At 38.6% G+C, this 19,612-nt stretch overlaps 1 protein-coding gene across 4 annotated transcripts in view; it reads right to left on the bottom strand.

The window, feature by feature from the left end:
- The window catches only part of SKAP2 (src kinase associated phosphoprotein 2), a 149,263-nt gene that overhangs the window by 99,574 nt on the left and 30,077 nt on the right, over nt 1–19,612 (bottom strand). The window lies entirely within an intron of this gene.

Raw genomic sequence — 19,612 nt, forward strand, 5'->3', positions numbered from 1 at the left:
GACAGATAGACTACTTGTTCCAAATGGGGTTGCACTTATTATTATTATTATTATTATTATTATATTTATTTGTATCCTGCTCTTTTCCCTAGAACTGGGACTCAGAGCAGCTCAACAATATTAAAAGAGCAATACAATAGAAAAGAGATGCATTAAAAAGGAATTAAATTATTACAATATTAAAACAGATTGCTATTAAAAAAAATACATTTTAAAAGAACTCTAGGAAGGATCAAGCTTGCATCTAGGATGTTTTCCTGAACCCATCTCTGTCACTGGAGGCCAAAGTCCGCCAAAAGTGGTTTAGAGTGCCTTGGTTTTGGCTATTCTTGGATGGGGCTAGTTTGGCTTCACCAAACTAGTAACCTCAAAGATGGACTACTGAAATGCCCTCTACGTGAGACTGCCCTTAGAACCAGTGCAGAAACTGTTTCTCAGTTTGGCACCCTACCAACATGCACATAATCTACTGTTGAAAAGAATTGCAGTGCTGATTTATCTGATACTGAGACAGGTTTAGTTATTATATAGACTTAAATAACTTTGTATTTTGATTACTTCAAAAACAGCCTTCTTCTTTATAGTTGCTGAGATCATTTGCAGAGACTCTCCTGACAGCTCTACATATTCCTGAGGTCTGAAATCATTATGAACATTGGACGTGTTCAGATATAATGTGGTGGTCCCTTTTAATATGGTACCTATTATGTGATGCTCTTTGATATATTTCTCATGCGTCAACTATTCTTATCTATGCAAGCCTTCCTTATTTAGTCCATCCTAATATTTATTTCACTGACTACATGAGTTCAAAACACAAAGCAGAAATAATCCAGTTTGAGACCACTTTAACTGCCCTGGCTCAGTGCTAGGGAATCTTAGGAATTGTAGTTTATTGTGGCACCAGAACTCTCTGATGGAGAAAGATTTGGCGTCATTCCCTCTATCTTTTAAATCGGATTGCAAATCGGTTTGAACCAGTTTAAATGACCCTGGTTTGCACTTGAACCAAATCACTGAAGCGATTTGGAGAGGCCATGCGCTAGACCCATTTAACCTGTGTCTTTTTCACACTGATTTTTTCAGCGTCTCTTTGGATAAATCAATTCCGCGCAAGTGTGAATCAGATGTGGATCAGAATCAATTTAAATTTCCTCTTTGGTCAGCTGGAGTGGGTCCATTTTGAATCAATTCATTAATGAATGTGAACCACAAGTGGGTTATTTTATTTTATTTTGCAGCAAGAAAATGCAATCAGGGCAAATGTAGCATGAACCATGCTGCACTGCCGAGCCAATCCATCGATTCAGTTCACAAAGCGATTTACTTGTAAATGGGAATGCGGCCTCCCAAAACTACATATCACAGTATTCCCTAACATTGAGCTAGGGAAGTTACAGCAGTCTCAAACTGGATTATTTCTGCAGTGTGTTTTGGACCATAGAGAGCATTTGTTAATCTATGTATTATGCATTTATATTTTATATTTAATTGATGCATACTGCTTTGAAATCGTCCTATCTAAATAGTATATGAATAGAATTTTTCCCCACTTAATTATCACAGCTAATAATTGTTGATAGTCCTCTGCTTCTTTCAAAAATGTATCCTGTCCTTTTTTGAAGCGCTCGGATCTAGTCACCATCATCATATATTGTGGTAATGAATTCTACAAGTAATTATCTGTTGTGTGACATGTACTTCCTTCTCACAGTCCAAAGTCTTTTGCCAACTGGCTTCATTAAAATACCCCAAATTCTACTATATTAAAGGAAGAATGCTGCCTTGCTATCCATTCCCTTCACACCATTCATAATTTCAAAATGATTCCATCCTGTTTCCCCACTCTATTTTTTAAATATAAACCAAAAAGTTCCAAATGCTTTAAGATCTTCCTACTACTAGGAGACTGGTATGCAAAATAAAAACCAGATGACTTTAATGGAGGCCAGCAGAACTCAGCAGAAGAGCAACTGATGACACAGAAAATAAATCTAGAATATATATAACAGCATGAGAGTGACATACAGGAGATGTATCAGTCAACATACCTTAATAAACTGAACAGTGACTCTACCAATTACACCCGGCATGTGTTCCCTAGTCAAGAGCCATTCTATGTTCTACTTCTATGCCCACAAACAATGTAAAATGTCTGATTTTTTAAAAACACAACAAAGCATTCTAATTTTAAAAGAGCTTCCCTATGGAACAAGCCATGACTACTAGACAAGCACAACCAAGGTCTGAATAAAACAAAAAGTGACTGAATAACCTACTCCTTATCATTTAGCTTAACCTACATCACAGGGTTATTGTGAAAACGGAGAAGGGCTATGTGCAATGCATCAAGCTCCAAAGATACAAATAGAATCAATCAATACTGATATCTAAAAAACTACATTTTAAATGTGTAAAGGCAGCATAAATTAAACTCTTTTCTGGTAGGAATGATATCTGCAGCATTGCACAGCTTGCCATTTAAACAAACATGGGAACAGGAAGAGGCAAAAGAAGGAGATTGTTTAATTATCTGTGACTGCAGACCATAATGTCTTGCTGCATTGAGAATCTTTCTTCATTATTTGAGAGGATGGGTTATGGGGTACCAAGAATGGTGCTCACTGTCCCAAATCAAAGCACAGGTACCTCCACAAAAGTCAGTTCCATTGCAACCATCTCACATTCCTGATATTACTTCTCCACAGGTGAAACCATTCAGGACCACAGTGAACAGCATCACAGAGCTCTAAATCAAGCCTCTGGCACCTAATGTATATATGAAAACAAAGGCAAAACGATTAGTTGTGGCCCATGTGCCAGTCCTATGCCTGCCCTGACTTTCCTTCACTCTTCCAGGCTGGCTTTGTTCGACTTTGCTTTAGCTCTGTGGTCAACATGCACAGAAAGTTTCTGAGCAAACCTCAGGAAATGCTATTTTTTTAGACTATAATGTCAGGGATGATGGGAGTTGTAGCTCTTCACCTCTGGCTCAAACTCACCACCTTGTTATGCACCGCACTGACCAGTTTTGGCCAGTGGTTAAAGCTTTGCTCAAAAGCAGCAGAGTTACAGAGAATAGGCTGAAGACCCTGACAAACTCTCCAAGCCTTCTCACTCTTGCTTCCACAGAAGTCTTCACCCTTCTTCAGGATCCAGCTGGCTCTTGTAGCTTCACCCAAGACACCAGACAACTCAGTAGTCTTATATAAAAAATCTACTTTATTCTACTATATACAGCTCCAAAACTATCCAACACAACAATACTCCTCTCTACTACCCACAAAATACATTGGGATTCATAGTCATTATTATAGTCAATGCAAGATACCACCCACTGTTGTCTGTTTCCACCCAGTGGGCGTGTACACAATTCTCATTGGTTCTCTTGGTTCATCCCATAATTAATGATTTCATCATCTCAGCCTTGACCACTTAACAACTTTCAGGTGTTCTCAATTATCCACTTTGCATTTCTGTCCTTGGCATTTAGGACTTGTTAATTGCATTACCATTTACACCTGTGTGGATCCTAACTGCTTCTGCTGAGTCACCCTGACTCTCACATACATGTTTTATTTCATTCACTGTATATCCCATGTTGCTTTTTCCTTAACATATAACCCCCAGAATTTCACAGCCAACATAACCTGAGGGTGTAGGGAGTTGTGGTTCACAAAACCAAGTTATTATAAGGCCTGGTGCTAAGTTACCTTTGCATGCTTTAGTCATCATCTTGCTTACACCTAGGTTTCTAGTGCTTGAGTGCTCTTTCTCAACCAGTTTTTAAAATTATCTTTATGATATAGACAGATATAAACTTGAACAGTCAAGTGAACTACTGTATTGGACATTCTCATGGTCTCCCAGATGGTGTGCTGCAGACCATGTGGGATGAGGTTTGCCTTTTATATTTTATTCTGCTCTCCAGGAAGATGGTGGGAGATCTCTTCTGATTCTCTCTGTCACTTACTAGCTTCCTCAAATGTTCTCATCATTGCAGAAAACTAGCTGCAACCAGGTGACTTCGCTGCTTCAGACAGCAGTCAGGAACATAGGATAAAGGTGAACCTAATTGAAGAACACTCTTTTAAATAAAACAAAACAATGACATATCAAGCATGCTGCCTTTAACCCCAAACACCAATGAGCTTTGCAAAGGATTCTTTGAATGTGGACCATCTGCTCTGCCATCTTTTGCAACACTAATCACCTTGTTGGAGTTCAACATTTCACTCCTCTGGCATAGACAAACAGTATCTAGCTGGCATCACTGACCATGCGACATTGCAAGTGGTTTATGATCCAATGTTGTAAAGCTTACATGCAGACCTCACAAACTGTACACATAGCACACACACACAGAGTTCATACTCCTATACATGATGTGTATGTGGAATTTGCAAGTATATCATCCTTACTGGATCTGAGCAACTGAACAGTGAAGAGAGCCACAGAAAAAAATGCATCTCGCTTCCGTAATCTTCAGTTAAAAAGCAACAGAGATTGTCTAACTCAACGTTATCATGATATTTCTGAAACAGAACAGAATATGTATAGAATATGTCTAGGACACTGTATAGCAAATCAAGTTTTACTGATTGCTAATGGAACCAAAAGTCTAATTAGCAAGACTAGAGGATTAACTCCAGCATACTGGCTAAATACCAAGTTTGATAATTATACCTACCAAGCCAAAAAAAGGGGGGAAAGGAAACCTTTGTCACTTCAATTAGATAAGCTATTCCTCATTTGCTGGCTTTAAAATGTTCTCCTGGGTTCAGAGCACTGTTGCAACCCTTTCCTAAATTTATCCAAACACAGCTGCCTTTAATGTTAACACAATGATAATACAGTATCTCTAGGTCACAGATTACATATCCTATGAAACACTTTAAAATACTGGTATTATGTTGGCAGGGTTGAATTAAACTACTGCATAGACATAACGTACTAACATACATATAACCATTCATGCTTCACAAGTGAATCTTAATTGGTTCCCAAATGCATATATGGAAACGGCACATGGGTAACGTTTTCTTGTGAATCAGTAACAAAGAAATTCTGCTCACAATTCTCTAAATTCTGATACATAAGCTCCTTTTAAATACATTACAGTAATATAAAATTTTACACATACATTTTATAAAGTACTTTAGTAAAGCTCCGATACTATAAATATTGTCTTTGTTTATCATTATAAACAAAGACTGAAGTCTCCAAGAACATTCAACTTGTCCACTATTACAGCATTTTCCACACTGTTATAGTGTTTATTATCTATTAGCTTGGTACTAAAAATATGCAAGTGTTTACACATTTCATTTTTTAAGTACCAGTTTTGGGGTATGTGTTTTAAAAGGCTTAAATGTTTGTATCTATGCCAGAATGCATCTGAAAAATATACCCAGAAGTACAATTATATTTATTACTCTGCTAAAATGCATTTAGGGGGGAAATGGAGTATTGTGGGAGGGGGATCACTTGATTTCACAGTCACAATAAATAGTATTTTAATAGACTAATGTACATCTGGATATAGATAGTAGACATTTTAAGAAAACATTTAATTTAAGGGGAAAAGCTATAATGATGGTTTCAGCTTCTGGTATTTTTAGAAAATAAATCAAGGAGTGAAGTCTTACAGTGAAACACATAATCTCTCTCAGACAAACCTAACCAAAGCATTTAAAAATCCTGTTTTGCATACTAGAATTATATAAATATGAATTTCACATTAGCATATGCTTCTTAAGATCTTATAACAGAATTATTAAGAAACAGCACTGCTGTCAAAAAGACAAGGCTTTGGAAATATCTCACTATGGATGCACCAAAAGTCAAAACAGAGCCGAGGTCTGAAGAAAGCCATAAAGCCATAAAAAACAGTGTGCAATTTCCCTGATCTGGCCCCTCACAGTCATAAAACTCAAAACATCTTTCCCAAACTGTCTTCGTTCACTTGTGCCTCAGCTATTTGGGTTATAAATACTTTTCGTCTCCTGACATGTCTGCTCCCACAGGCTCCATTTCCTGTGGAAACTGTAAATTCTTTACATATTACCATAATAACCAAACACGTAGATGCAATATTATTATGGTCAAGAAGTGAAGTGCTTCCCTAGATAACACACAGCCATATAAAAAGCTTTATTCTAAGTGAGGAAAGGTTAATATTAGAGAATCATTATTTCAAACTGTGGGGAGCACATAGTTTGAACGGGGTGGTAAAACACAGTGTGTTAAACCCAGCAATGAGAGGCATCAGTGCCCAGCCTGTAAACATCTTTTGCTCAGCAACAATGAAAACCACCAGAAGTCTACAAAAGGACAAATACAAAATTGGTTGTAGACTCTTATGGAACAGAGAAGGCGTCTTTTGCACATCAGTCAACAATAAAGCATTATTCCACCATCACAAAGGGAAGGGGGGGCACCCGTTGGAGACAGTGTACATCTCTCGACTATGTGCAAGTGTGCAGTTGCTAAGAAGCAAATATGCCTCTCTTGTAATCAAATAGCCCAGCTCAGCACTGAGGCTGGCTTGGGGCGAAAAGAAAATTCCACCAGCCACAAACTTAGAAACAGTCTTGAATTATTTGTTGCTGACCGCTGGCTGAACCCTGTCCTGATGAGCACCATCACCATTAGCTACTTCTCGGTGTATTCCATCACCCCAATGGCAGTGGCAGCATGCTGCAGCTCAGGCTTCGAGAAATTGATCAAACAGGGTAATGAGACTATTTCTTCATGGAGGTTATTTTAAATGAATATAAATATTTTCTTTCTACATAATTTGCCACAAAAGGTCACCAATCTCCCTATGATTCTGAAGAAAAATGCCACAAAATCCCTCTCTCCATATTTGAATGAAATAAACAATTTGATAGGCATTGAGGGGGGAGAAATCCCACCCCCATTTTAATTTGACGACGGCATAAATCTCAATGGCCTGGCAGCATCCTATACAATTGATTAGAGGAAACATTTAAGCTGCACATTTTAGTTACAGCTGAAAAGATATAATGCAATTTCAAAAAGATGTATAACCAATCATGACTTACTTATTAAAGACCTTCCACAGAGGGATTTTTTTGCTGAACAGCTAAAATGTTAAAACATGCATAAATTTAGATGATGGGCAGGGATCCAAAAGAATAGTGTACACCCCTGCTTGCCTGCATCACCCCAAAAGGCTATTTAGGAGTAGCAATGTGGAAGAAGGAAAATCAGCAACACCTCGCCAAATCTGTGATCATGCTAAAAAGTTCATTTGGCAGCACACTGGGCTCTTTGTATCCTAGAGACATATCATTAGGTTGAAAAAAACTAGAATTACTGTATTAGGAAAAAAATATTTAAGGATGGACTGGCAGTTTCCACCACTACCCCGATCCCATCTCTGCAATGGATTTTGCATCTGCGTTACCAAATAGGAATTTAATTCACTTACCACTCAGGTCAACTTTACTTTGGCAAGCTACAAAGAGAAGACAAATTCCTTTCTTAAAGTCCACGTATAAATTTTCGAGTGTTATTTTCAGTTGTACCTTTGGCTAAGTACAATTAAAATCTAATCTATTGTAACTACTGAGGCCAGTAACACTCTCCACAGTTGTGGCAAGAAAACAGATGAAGTGATGAAATGCATTCAAACTAAGACTGTGGCTTACATTCAGGGTACAGACAGCAAATGTGGCCTTGCTCTTGCTTTTCATTTAGTGCTTTAACCCAGCATCTCATTAAGAAATGTACCTTGTCATTATCTGGCTTTACTTCGCGAACGAAGATTCAGGAAAGACTCATCCTGTGCTTTCTTTAGAGCAGGGGTAGGCAACCCTTTTGAGCCGGGGGCCAGGTTGCTGTCCCTCAGACAACTGGGGGGGCCGAAGCCAAAAAATAAATAATTAAATAATTTTTAAAAATTAAATAAATAAATAAACCGGGACAAATGTAGGACAAAATTTTCAAATGGAGGGCACTTTTTAAATAAAAAATGGAGGACATGTGAAAAAATTTGCTGATTTTAAAAAAAATGTTAAGATAAATGCATGTTTCTGAGGCTTCTATAGACAATTGCCCCATCATGCCCCTCACGCGAGACGCCAAAGGCCCCGGCGGCAATTGGCGGCAGGACCAGGCTGGGACCGGTCCCAAGGCCTCGCCGGGCCGCATCCGGCCCGCGGGCCGCAGGTTGCCTACCCCTGCTTTAGAGCATCATGCTGAAGAAGATTGTAAATAGAGTTGGAGCGAGAACAGAACCTTGTTTCACACCATTAGTTATTAGAAAAGGCTCCGAGAAAGCGTCGCCATATCTGACTTGACCTTGCTGGTCTTCATGTAGCAGGATAATCATTTTGAGGAATTTGAGGGGGCATCCTAGTCGTTCCAGGATCTGCCATAGACCTTTTCTACTCATAGTGTCGAAGGCTTTGGTGAGGTGGACAAATGTTACATAGAGTCCTTTGTTCTGCTCTCTACATTTCTCTTGCAGTTGTCTAAGGGCAAACACCATATCTATAGTGCTCCTATTAGCTCTGAAGCCGCATTGGCTTTCAGGAAGAAGTTCTTCTGCAATGGCAGGAACTAATCTGTTCAGAAATATCCTTGCAAGGATTTTTCCAGCGATGGAGAGCAGTGTTATACCTCGATAGTGTGAGCAATCCGATTTTGCTCCTTTTTTCTTATACAGGGTGATGATGACTGCATCTTGGAGATCTGATGGCAGTTCAACTTTTTCCCAGCAACACACAAGGAGCTCGTGGAGTTTAGCATGGAGTACATGACCTCCGTGTTTCCAAGCTTCAGGTGGAATTCCATCAATCCCGGCTGCCTTGCCATTTTTCATCTGTTGTATGGCCTTAAGGGTCTCTTACAAAGTGGGAGCTATGTCCAATTCATTTTTCATTGGTTGTTCTGTCATATGTTGAATAGCTGAGTCTTGGACTACTCGGTTGGCACTAAAGAGGCTTTGGAAATGTTCAGCCCATCAGTTCACAATGGAAGCTTTATCTGTGATTAGTGTTTGACCATCTGTATGTATAGGGAGCTTTGGACCTGATATGTAGGTCCAAACACTACTTTAAGAGCTTCGTAAAATCCTCTGAAATCATCCAAATCTGCATAACATTGTGTCTTTTCTGCTAAGTTGATCTACCACTTGTTCTGAATGTCTTGGAGTTTTTTTGGAGCTGACTACATGCGAGGCAAAAGGCTGCTTTTTTTACATGGCAAGATGGTTGGGTGAGGTGTGCCTGGTGAGCAGTTCTCTTCTTTGCCAACAGCTCCTGGATCTCTTGGTTGTTTTCATCAAACCAGTCTTGGTTTTTCTTGAGGGAGAATCCTAAGGATTCTTCCGCAGACTGCAGGATGCTGTTTTTGATATGTTGCCAAAGCGCTGTAGGAGAAGAGTCTACAGGATAGTATTCAAGTGTTGTTTGCAAATTTGCCTGGAAGTTGTCTCTCATGGCAGCTTGTTGAAGATTGTTCACTTGGAGTCTCCTCTTTAGGATGCCACTCCTCTTAGGTTTAAACTTAAAATGAAGATTTAGTTTACATCTTACAAGGCGATGAGCTGTTTGACATTCTGCACTGGGCATCACTTGGGTATGACAGACATCACACATATTTCTCTGGTGTACTAGGATAAAGTCAATGAAGTGCCAGTGTTTGCATCGGGGATGCATCTAGGTTGTCTTCAAGCTATCTTTCTGCTGAAAGATGGTGTTTGTAATAGTCAGCTGCTGTTCTGCACAAAACTCTAGCAGGAGGTGTCCATTATCATTACAGTTTGCAACACCATGCTTGCCTAAAACACCTTTCCAGGTTTGGAGTTCTTTCCTACTCTGGCATTGAAGTCACCAAGAATAATGATTTTGTCTTCTGCAGGGACTTTTTGTATAAGATGGTGTAGGTCTGAGTAGAATTTGTCTTTCTCCACAGGGTCGGCTTGCATAGTTGGAGCATATATACTGAAGAGAACAACATGTGGGAGGCGTAAGGAGATAATGCGATCAGAGTGTCCTGTTGGCAAGGTTTCGAGTTTGGAGGCAATGGAGTTTTTGATCATAAAGCCTACACCTGAAAGATGTTTTTCAGTTTTGGGTTTGCCAGACCAGTAGAGTGTGTAGCCGGCACCATGTTCTTTAAGGCTACCTTCCTCGCGAACTTCACTAAGAGCAGTGATGTCAATGTTAAGTCATGACAGTTCATGGGCTATTAGAGCAGAACGACGCTCAGGATGTCCACTGTCTGCAGAATCTTGTATGGTTCTGATGTTCCAGCATGCAAGCGTTAGTCTATTTGCACCTTTGGAGGCTGGTGTGTGCCTTTGTTTCTTTGTCTTTGACTGCATCAGAAGATGCCTGTTGGCCGCAGCTAGCCAACTGGGTATATGGGGATGAGCTTTCGTTAGGACACCTTTTCTAGGCCCCTCTCCATATGGAGCAAGCAGTGCTCTCCTTAAAAAAGGCTGCTTGGTCATTCAGGATGCTGCCGAACAAGACTGTCATCCCTCGGGTCAGTCTCAAGCGACCAAAGTCCTGAACCGCAGGGTTGGGTCTGTGGCTTCCAGTGCATCTTTACACCTGCCATTTCCTCCCTCACATATCACTACAGGGCTTTTTCAGAAGTTGGATGTATCCTTCGAGCCTGTGCAATGGGTTTTTCTGGTGGAGCGCAGCGTGCACAGAACTGGCCTCACCCTTTAAACCAGAGGTTCGTCTGCTGAGACCTTGACAAGCATGGACAATGGCAGCAAGGTCCTCGATTCATAGGTTTGATTAGAGTTTCCTTCTCTTAGATGGTTGACCTTACAAGGATAGACGAGCACCATCTGCCTGGGTTTGGGATTAGAGTTTTCCTTCTCCTAGGATGGTTGCCATAAGGCTAGAGAGCCCATCCTGCCCTTTGGCGCTCTTGGTCAGACCCTTTGGTTGTGACCTGTCTGGCATGGGAGATCCTACCGGTGGCTATTATACCACTGCCAGCATAGCTCTCCATTGACACCCCCTTGTCGTGGGGGAGAGGCTTGCGTACCCTAATGAAATTGTGAGCTATGCTGGCGGTGGTATAATAACCTTCTCATTAAACACTTCAACAAAAGCAAGCCTCACTGAGGATCACTCCCCTCTCACCCAGCTTCTCTGTATTGACATCATATAGCAGTGATGGCGAACCTATGGCATGTGTGCCAGAGGTGGCACTCAGAGCCCTTTCTGTGGGCACACATGCTGTCGCCCTAGCACAGAGTTTGCCAGAGTTTCTTACTAGAAAGCCAGAGGGACATGGCACTTTGCAATAAATTAGTGGGGTCTGGGTTGCAGTTTCGGCACTCGGTCTGTAAAAGGTTCACCATCACTGTCATATAGGAACACTAAAAAAGGAATTCAAATTGAAGCATTGACTGAAGAGATCAAACTATATTTTTATAGTATAACCAATTTGTAAAGTGCATTTATTGGCCTCACTGTTGCAAAATTCCTGGGCTGCATATTAGAAAAGGAAGACATGGTCTGAGGAACAGATAGCTTTATTCAGGATTCTCAGAAACTGCTCTGTTCTCTAAAGGGAGGAAATATATTTTTCCGCATAATACAAATCCTTCATGGTTGGCCAGACTCTATACTGATGTCACCATCATCAAACAGTATGGTTTTCCAGTTCTGGAGTAACATATAACTCATGGCCCAATACAAAGTGGGTGGTGAGGTTCAAAGTATTTGTTCTGAACTGTCAGGCCCTCACAGCTTAGTACCATGGTATTGGAGAACTGCCTGTCTCCTCCATATGTTCCTATCACATGTGAACAACCTCCTGTATGTGTTTCCCATATATGATGAAGCAGGTAGTTACCATAAACTGAGCTTTAACTTAGTGCCTACCCTATTCCTGTTGCTGGGGAGGGAGGGAGGCAGCCCTGCTGATTACTCAACAATTTTAAATTTAAAAAAATAATTGCTGTATCTTGCTTTTGTGTTTTTGTGGCCTTTAAAGTTTATTATGTTTTCTTTGCAAAAAAGAATAAAAATACAAATGTATATAAACATCTCTAACAATATGATTGAAGGGCAATATTTGAAAAACAGCCATAAGAAACAAAGAAATACCTCCTCAGACAGAAGCACCACTATTGCTTTTGCTATGTGCCTTCAAGTCATTTCTGAACTATGGAAACACAAAGGCTAACATTGTGGTTTTAAGGCTAATATTGTGGTTTTCTTGGCAAAATTTGCCCACAAAGCCACTGGCATTCTCTGAGGCTGAGAGAGTGTGACTTGCCCAAGGTCACCCAGTGGGTTTCCATAACTGAGCAAGGATTCAAACCCCGGTCTCCAGAGTTATAGTCCAACTGTCAAACTACTACAGTACTAGCTCTCGATGCACCATTCGTGTGGGATTATTTGTGTCATAATGTTCTGAAAGCTACTTGTTTCATGAACAAAGCTGAGGATAAAATATTTTTCAAATTTTGGCTGAAATCTGAGAAACTATTAAGAGAATGTCTTTTTTAAATGAGATGTCTTTTGTGTCTTTTTAAACTTTTTATCATTTGGGGAACATTCATGATTATGAATTTGCAGCAGGAGTGGGAACTCATGGACCTTCAGATGTCTATGTTCAGCAACAGGGCCCAATACAGAATAATACTTTTGACTTGATGAAACATGATTAAGAAATTCCTAAAACATGATGAAAAATATCAAATACACATTCAGGTATTATACCTAGCCAAAGTAAAAACATGGTGCAGGTACTTTTCCTCCCTCTCCTCTGTTTACAAGGTGACAAATAAGCCCAGGTAATGCCTTTCTTTACCAGTCCTCCAAAATCTTAGCTCTGTCATCTATACCAAATACTATTCAAAGTGGTGGTCCATTGATTGGTCCACGAGATATCAGCTGCCAGTACCTGGTATGTTTCCAGGTAAAAAAGAAATAATTCTGCCAAATAAGCACACTGAAAAAGAAAACTGCTGGTCCTACACATCAGACAGCCTGAGATTCAGTTATCTACATTATTATTTCACTGTATGTTTTAGGACTCTTGGATGAAAGATAATGTAACTGGGGATATGAGTTAGAAGTAACTTCAGTTAAGCACTACATCACTGAACTTGTTCACAGCACTCTTCAGTATGTGAAGCATCATTGTCTACCACTGATAGGCAATAAAAATTTATAGACTATATAAAATAGTATCCAATATTATTAGATATGGTTTCCCTCACCCGTTCAACTATTTTTTTAGAATTATCCACCTGTCCATAATTATAGAAGGCATTAAAGAATGGGCTGAAGCATCATGCAAAGTGAAATAGAACCACTTAGAAGAAAATACTAGTACATACTATTATTAATATTATATCCTACCAAAATGTGTCCAACAATGAATTCTCAACATGTACACAAGTAGGACAAGAGGACATAAAATTACCAATTAAAATCAATAATACAGGAAAATTAGAAACCGCTAGTAGAAGAGGTCTAATCAAGTCTAGTCATTTGACAAAGTTAGCTGCAACAGCAAAGGAGTCATCACAACTTCAAGTGCCAATGAGCCAGATGGCATTACTGAAAAAATTATGCCCACAAACTCACAGCTTGATCCTGTGATTACTGCCCAAGGGAAGTGGTAATGAAAACAAGGAATAGTTAGATGTGATGGACTAAATCAATTATCATCAACTCAATATAGTCTTCTTTTTTTCCAGATTGCTTTTGAAACTCATACTAACTATCAAGCACCTGGTAGGTGAAAAAGTTCACATCAGTTCTGGTGACAACATAGCAGTCAATGAACAAGCAGTAGAATAAAATAAGTTTTCATGTACAGTACAGCAATGCAGTATCTCCTAATTTGTCATGCAGCAGTCATGCTATTGATAGATGTATTTCTAGGTACTGCTAGGAAAAACTTCCTAGGAACACATCCATCCTCTGAAGTTGTATATTCTTTTCCACCCATTGAATTTCTCCATTCCCCAAACAAGTTTCTAAAACCAAGCAAAAGCACAGAAGGAACATTTATTTATAAAATTTATACCCTGCCTTTCTCGTAGCATGGGATCCAAGGATGACAGCTTCTAGACCAGAAAAAAGTTCTTAACCATTTTTGTTCCAGTGACCCTTATGTATACTGAGAGAAAAATGAAATATAAATCAAATAAGTAGCAAGAAATACCAAATGACAACAAGCAGATGACTATCCTAAACACAGCAAGAAATACAAGAAAATGTGCAAATTAATATCCTAGAAGGCAGGAGAAAGGATGCATTCATGTAAACAAAATGAAGGTTGCTGTGATCCATCACATTCATATGATCCACAACAGCCAAAGTTCGATATAGAAAACAGTGAAATGTAAAGGACACAAGACAGTTTGCAAGGGGATGTAGTTGAACTACCTTGGTATTCCCTGTATGCGTTAAGCAAGGCATATTCTCAGGAAAACAGTATTCTATAACATCTACCAAACAGTTGGAGATTTGGATCTGAGATCTAAGTGGACCACCTCGGCTCATTTTTATTATTTTAATATTTATTAAATACTTACATCCCATCCTATATCTCATGACTTCAGGACAGTGTATAATAAAATCAATTGGAACAACTTAAAACAATTTTAAAATGGTAAGAAAAAATTGAAGGCTAAAAGCATATCAAACTATTTAACAGATTAAAAGAAGTTATGAAAATTCAAAAGCACTCGCTTAAAAATCCAGACAAGTTTAATCAGCAACAATCATACTTCAAAAACTTTAGTACAAGACACTTTTTTTTTAAAAAAAAAATTGTGCCAAAATGGCTGCAGCACTGAGGCTAACTGAAGCTCTAGGGAAGGAGATTTCATATGTGGGATACCACAGCAGACAACCCCTTTCCCGTGTCCTCCTACAACATACTGCCCTGACTGATGGAACACAGGGGAGGACCACTCCAGCAGGCATCAATACTCATGTGATCCTTGCCAAATGTTTCAGTCTTCACACAAAACCCTATTCTATGTATCATACCAATTAAACTGCAGCTTGACAGAATGCAGAGCCTTCTTGGGGGTGACACTCAAGCATGAGATATAATATGATCGGCCCCTTCTCTCTGTCTCTTCAAATATCTGCTAAAAATTACATTACTTATGGCCATCATGGACATCCCAACATCTGCTATGCTTGTTATAGCTATAGCTCTTTTTATTTTTCTTCAGATGTTAAATCAGTGATTTTGTCAGTCAGATCATAAAGATTCAGTAGTTATTCTGGTGTTCTTACTCATGGAAAGCCAGGACATACATATTTAAAGTCATTAAATAAGTATTGTACAAGCAAGTCTTCAAAGACACAATAAGCAGCCCTTTTAGCCAAAGTACAAGCAAATTCTAAGTTTTGGAGATTACCAGTTCTCCTAGAACTTCCAGTTCTCTAAAAGTGTTCAAACATTTTAGAAATATTTAATAAAAAGAAGCATGTGGAAGAAAACAAAAATGTTCACTTTTAATCTACTAGCTTTAATCAAGAACACATAAGCAGTATGTCAAAAATGATTTTCTACACCATTGATTGCATTTTGCAGCACGTGGATGTTCAATGTACCACAATTTTACAACCAGGCATGAACCCTGATAGGCACATTTGGAGCATCCAAAAAACCTCTCTAATTGTATATGACACTTTTCTCCTGGCACAGGACCCAAGGCATCTAAAGCCTTTTAGCTCTTCATTTCTGATGCATATGTTTATAGTATTTTCATTGTGTATATTAATACACTTAAGTGCCTCAGGAGCATATACCTGAGGAGTATAATAACCCCAAAACAGCTGCTCTGCTCAGGTCTTCCAGATTCACGGCTGTGGTTTCCTTTACTGAATGATTTCAAGTGTGATGTGACTTTCCTCCTGCCTCACTTCACTACTTTACCAAGCCTTACTGTTTTTTCCAATGAGACACATAGTCTCATGATATGTCCAAAGTAAGACAGCATCATTTTAGTCATCTTGGCTTGTTACAGACTGCCAAAATAAAGCTGCTTCGGGTCTCTTTGGAGATATGATATTTAAATGATGCATGAGTCCTAAGAGTCCGGAGATCGCGCCAAAGCCACACTCCATTCCTAAGCACTGCAGTGCAGCTTTGGTGCAGCTTCCGGATTCTTAGGATGCATGCATCATTTAAACAGCATACCTCCAAAGAAACCCGAAGCAGCTTTATTTGGGCAGTCTGTAACAGGCCCTTGACTTCTACTGAGAATTCAGGCTTGATTTGCTCTAAGAATCCTCTATTTTTCATTTTTGCAGCTGATGGTATCCACAGAATTTTTCGGCTAACTAGCTGTAATTGTACATCATAACATACCTTGCAGCTTAAAGGATTCTGAAACCTCTCCCAGTATTTTACCAAATCAACATCATCTACAAGATCTAGAAAGCTGCAGATATATTCCAATTTCAACTTCTTCCAAAACAGCCTTTTAAAAAAGGCAGTACTATGTGCAATTTACATATAAAACCACACACTTGTTCCCATCGTCACCACCAAGTATATCAAGAGGTTAATATATCTGTAGTTGGGTCAAGGTCTACTCCTTGCCTCAAACATATTAACAACAAATGTGCAACACTGTTGTCCTACACAAGAGGCTGTTGTTTGTTTTGCAAGACACCTAGTCATCAATAAACAAACAAAATTCTATTCAAAAATCAATTATCTGAAGTCTTTTGTATGGAGAAGTACCACACCTTTCAGACAACTGGTATTAATGACCAGGCATGACTATATAACCGCCATCCGTTTTTCTGACAAAGCTGCAACTAGGCTGGCCTCTCATTGAAATTCCATTAATCTGGTGCAGCTCAGTCCAGTGTGAAAATCAAAACTCCATCTAACCCTTTATCAGTTCACAATAACCTACAAGTGAACTCTGCCTGTTAGCATATATCCAGTTATGATTTTGCTATCAATCAAGCTGTGAGCCAATAAAAGAAAAGCCCGCCAGGAACAGCTTGCCTGCCAAGAATTCCATGTCTTGTTTTATTTTGAGGTGTCTTCTTGGACAATCCTTTCCCCTACTTTCCCCCAAAACGTTCTCTAAGGCACCTCCTCTCTTGCAGTTTGATTGCTGCCAGCAATAAAGTCAAAGCATTTCTGAAGCATGCTTGAATTTCATTAGAAGGTATAACTTATGCTACTTTCCTGCAGTACCTAATAAACCATAAAGAAACCCAAACACCTATGGCTTAAGGGAATAACTGGGAAATTAGGTGGTCACTGGGGAACCAAATGAACTTTTGAACCAAGAAGACAGATGGGGGGTACGTTTTGTTGGAAAATTAAGTGGGAAGGGAGTGGGAAAGGATTTTTAAATGCAAAGAAAGATTTGGGGACAGGATGTTGACACTTTCTGAACCTACAAAAATGACATCAGCAATGTAAACACACACATTTAAGAGTGCACATTTAAGAGTTTGCAATCCGTCAAGTTTAAGACTACCTTATTAAGGTAAGAGCCAAAAGGACAGGACAGCTACAACAAAGAGGCCTTTTGGTGACCTGTTCTAATTTAGTTACACAATACTTATTTTATTGGTAAAATAATTGTCTCCTTTCTAATTAATAAACTATTAGAAAAAAGGTCAGGGGAAAAGAGCAGGATTTTACCCCACAGTCACAAGCAAACGTTTCTATACATTATCAGTTATCTGTTCTGCATAAATGCCCAATAGACAATGTAGGGCAGAATTATAAGAAAATTTTAAAGCCAATGATTAATTCATTAGGTTTGCTGTAATCAATGCAGATGAGTGCTTCTCATGTTAATGGCTACTGATAATTCTCTAATCCCTATTTATGCCATAACGGTCAATGGCTTTGCTTGGACATTAAAGTCCAGCAGTTTTATGTTTCCACTGAAGCGCACCTGAAAGTTAAATATATGGTCTTGTTTACTAATATTTCAAATGTATACGTTTTTCACCTGAGCAGGTCCCACCTCCATATTCAATATGGAAACAAGCATCTGTATGCTTAAAATGCTCAACACCAAAAAAAGCTCTAATGACTGATAGGACATTGCAAGAGCATAAGAAACTTAATTAGAAAAAGAGACATTTCCAATGGTATATCCACTTATTTGGAAGCAAGTACACTGAATTCCATGGGACTCACCTGACATCTATAGGACTGTGCTCTGAACATAATTCATTGCTATGTCCATATAAGCCTGAGTGAATTGCTGGACAGTTAAAGTGACAAGATATCTGTAGACCAGGGATGGAAAATGCATATACCTCCTCATGTTGGAATGCAACTCCCATTATCCCAAGCATTATAGGGATGATGGGAATTGTAATCCAACTACATCTGGAGCATTGCAGATCCCCTATCCCTAACAATGGCGTGTTTATCAAATATTTTAATGAATGGCCTTTAAATGCATCAGTTTGTTTACATATTTTATTTCATAGGTTACTACATTTTTCTTGATCATCATGCTTTTCCCTTATTGTAAGCCATATTGATTTTCTTAATTTCAAGGCCAAAAAATAATATTTTAATGAAATAAATTAAATAAAACTGTTTTAGATTTATCTACGCATTTATTTTGTTAATTATTAAAGCTTAGAGAACAACATCATTTAGTAATTCACTACACACGTCACAGAAAAATGCATTTGTCTGTTTTTCTCCTTAAACAAGAAGAAAACATTGCTCATGTCTATTCCTTTGTAGCGGCATGCTGTGGCCATAAAACACAGCAAAATGGAATGTTAGCAGCAGAATTGTTAGGATATAAAGCACTTTTGTCTTTACTCTGTTTAATGCCCTAGGGGAGAAAATGGTATAAAATTTCACAGAATCTGTTTTGCCAATAAATAAATTTCAAAAGGTGGCCAAAAAGTAAAAGGTAATTTTATTGCAGGCATTAAACTAAAAGCTTACACTAGCATAAACTGAATTCAAAGAAAAGGACTCTTGTTTGTTACTGTGATACAACATAAGAGTTCTAGGACTGTAAAGATCCTGTATTCTAAATCAGTTGTTAAGATGGTTTATCACTTATGCATGTATTTGACTTATCCCTGTTCTGCAATAGACATAATTTTATACCTCATAAAAGCAATATATGTTTCCAAAGGGAATAATTGGGAAAACATAAAATGTGGAGCAGCGCATTACAGGAAGCACGTTTTCATGCAGCAATTGAGTTGGAGTGCCATAGTTTAATCAGGATAAAGAAAAATAAATAAATATCCGCTCGCTTCCAAAACTAAATCTGAGCAACCAATCAACATACATTGCTATTTGTATATCTGCATAATTTATCAGACATTTCTTAAGAACTATTGGAAAAAGACTGTTGCAAATTGCGATGCAAGTCGCATTTTTATTTAATCTTAGCTTTAAAAACAATATATAAGTGATCAGAATCTGCTATATTTAATAAACTCAATTCAATAAACTCATCCTTTTTTGAGGTCCTCCCCAGCGCAGAAACCATCAAATACAGTGTTCCATTACTTATAATATAAATAAAGCAAGCCATTCATGTAGATCAGGAAAATGAAACAACATTTTGATGCAAATGATTTGTCTTTAAGAAAGATGCATTTTAGTC

The sequence above is a fragment of the Sceloporus undulatus genome, chromosome 6 (assembly GCF_019175285.1).
Source record: "Sceloporus undulatus isolate JIND9_A2432 ecotype Alabama chromosome 6, SceUnd_v1.1, whole genome shotgun sequence".
NCBI lineage: Eukaryota > Metazoa > Chordata > Lepidosauria > Squamata > Phrynosomatidae > Sceloporus > Sceloporus undulatus.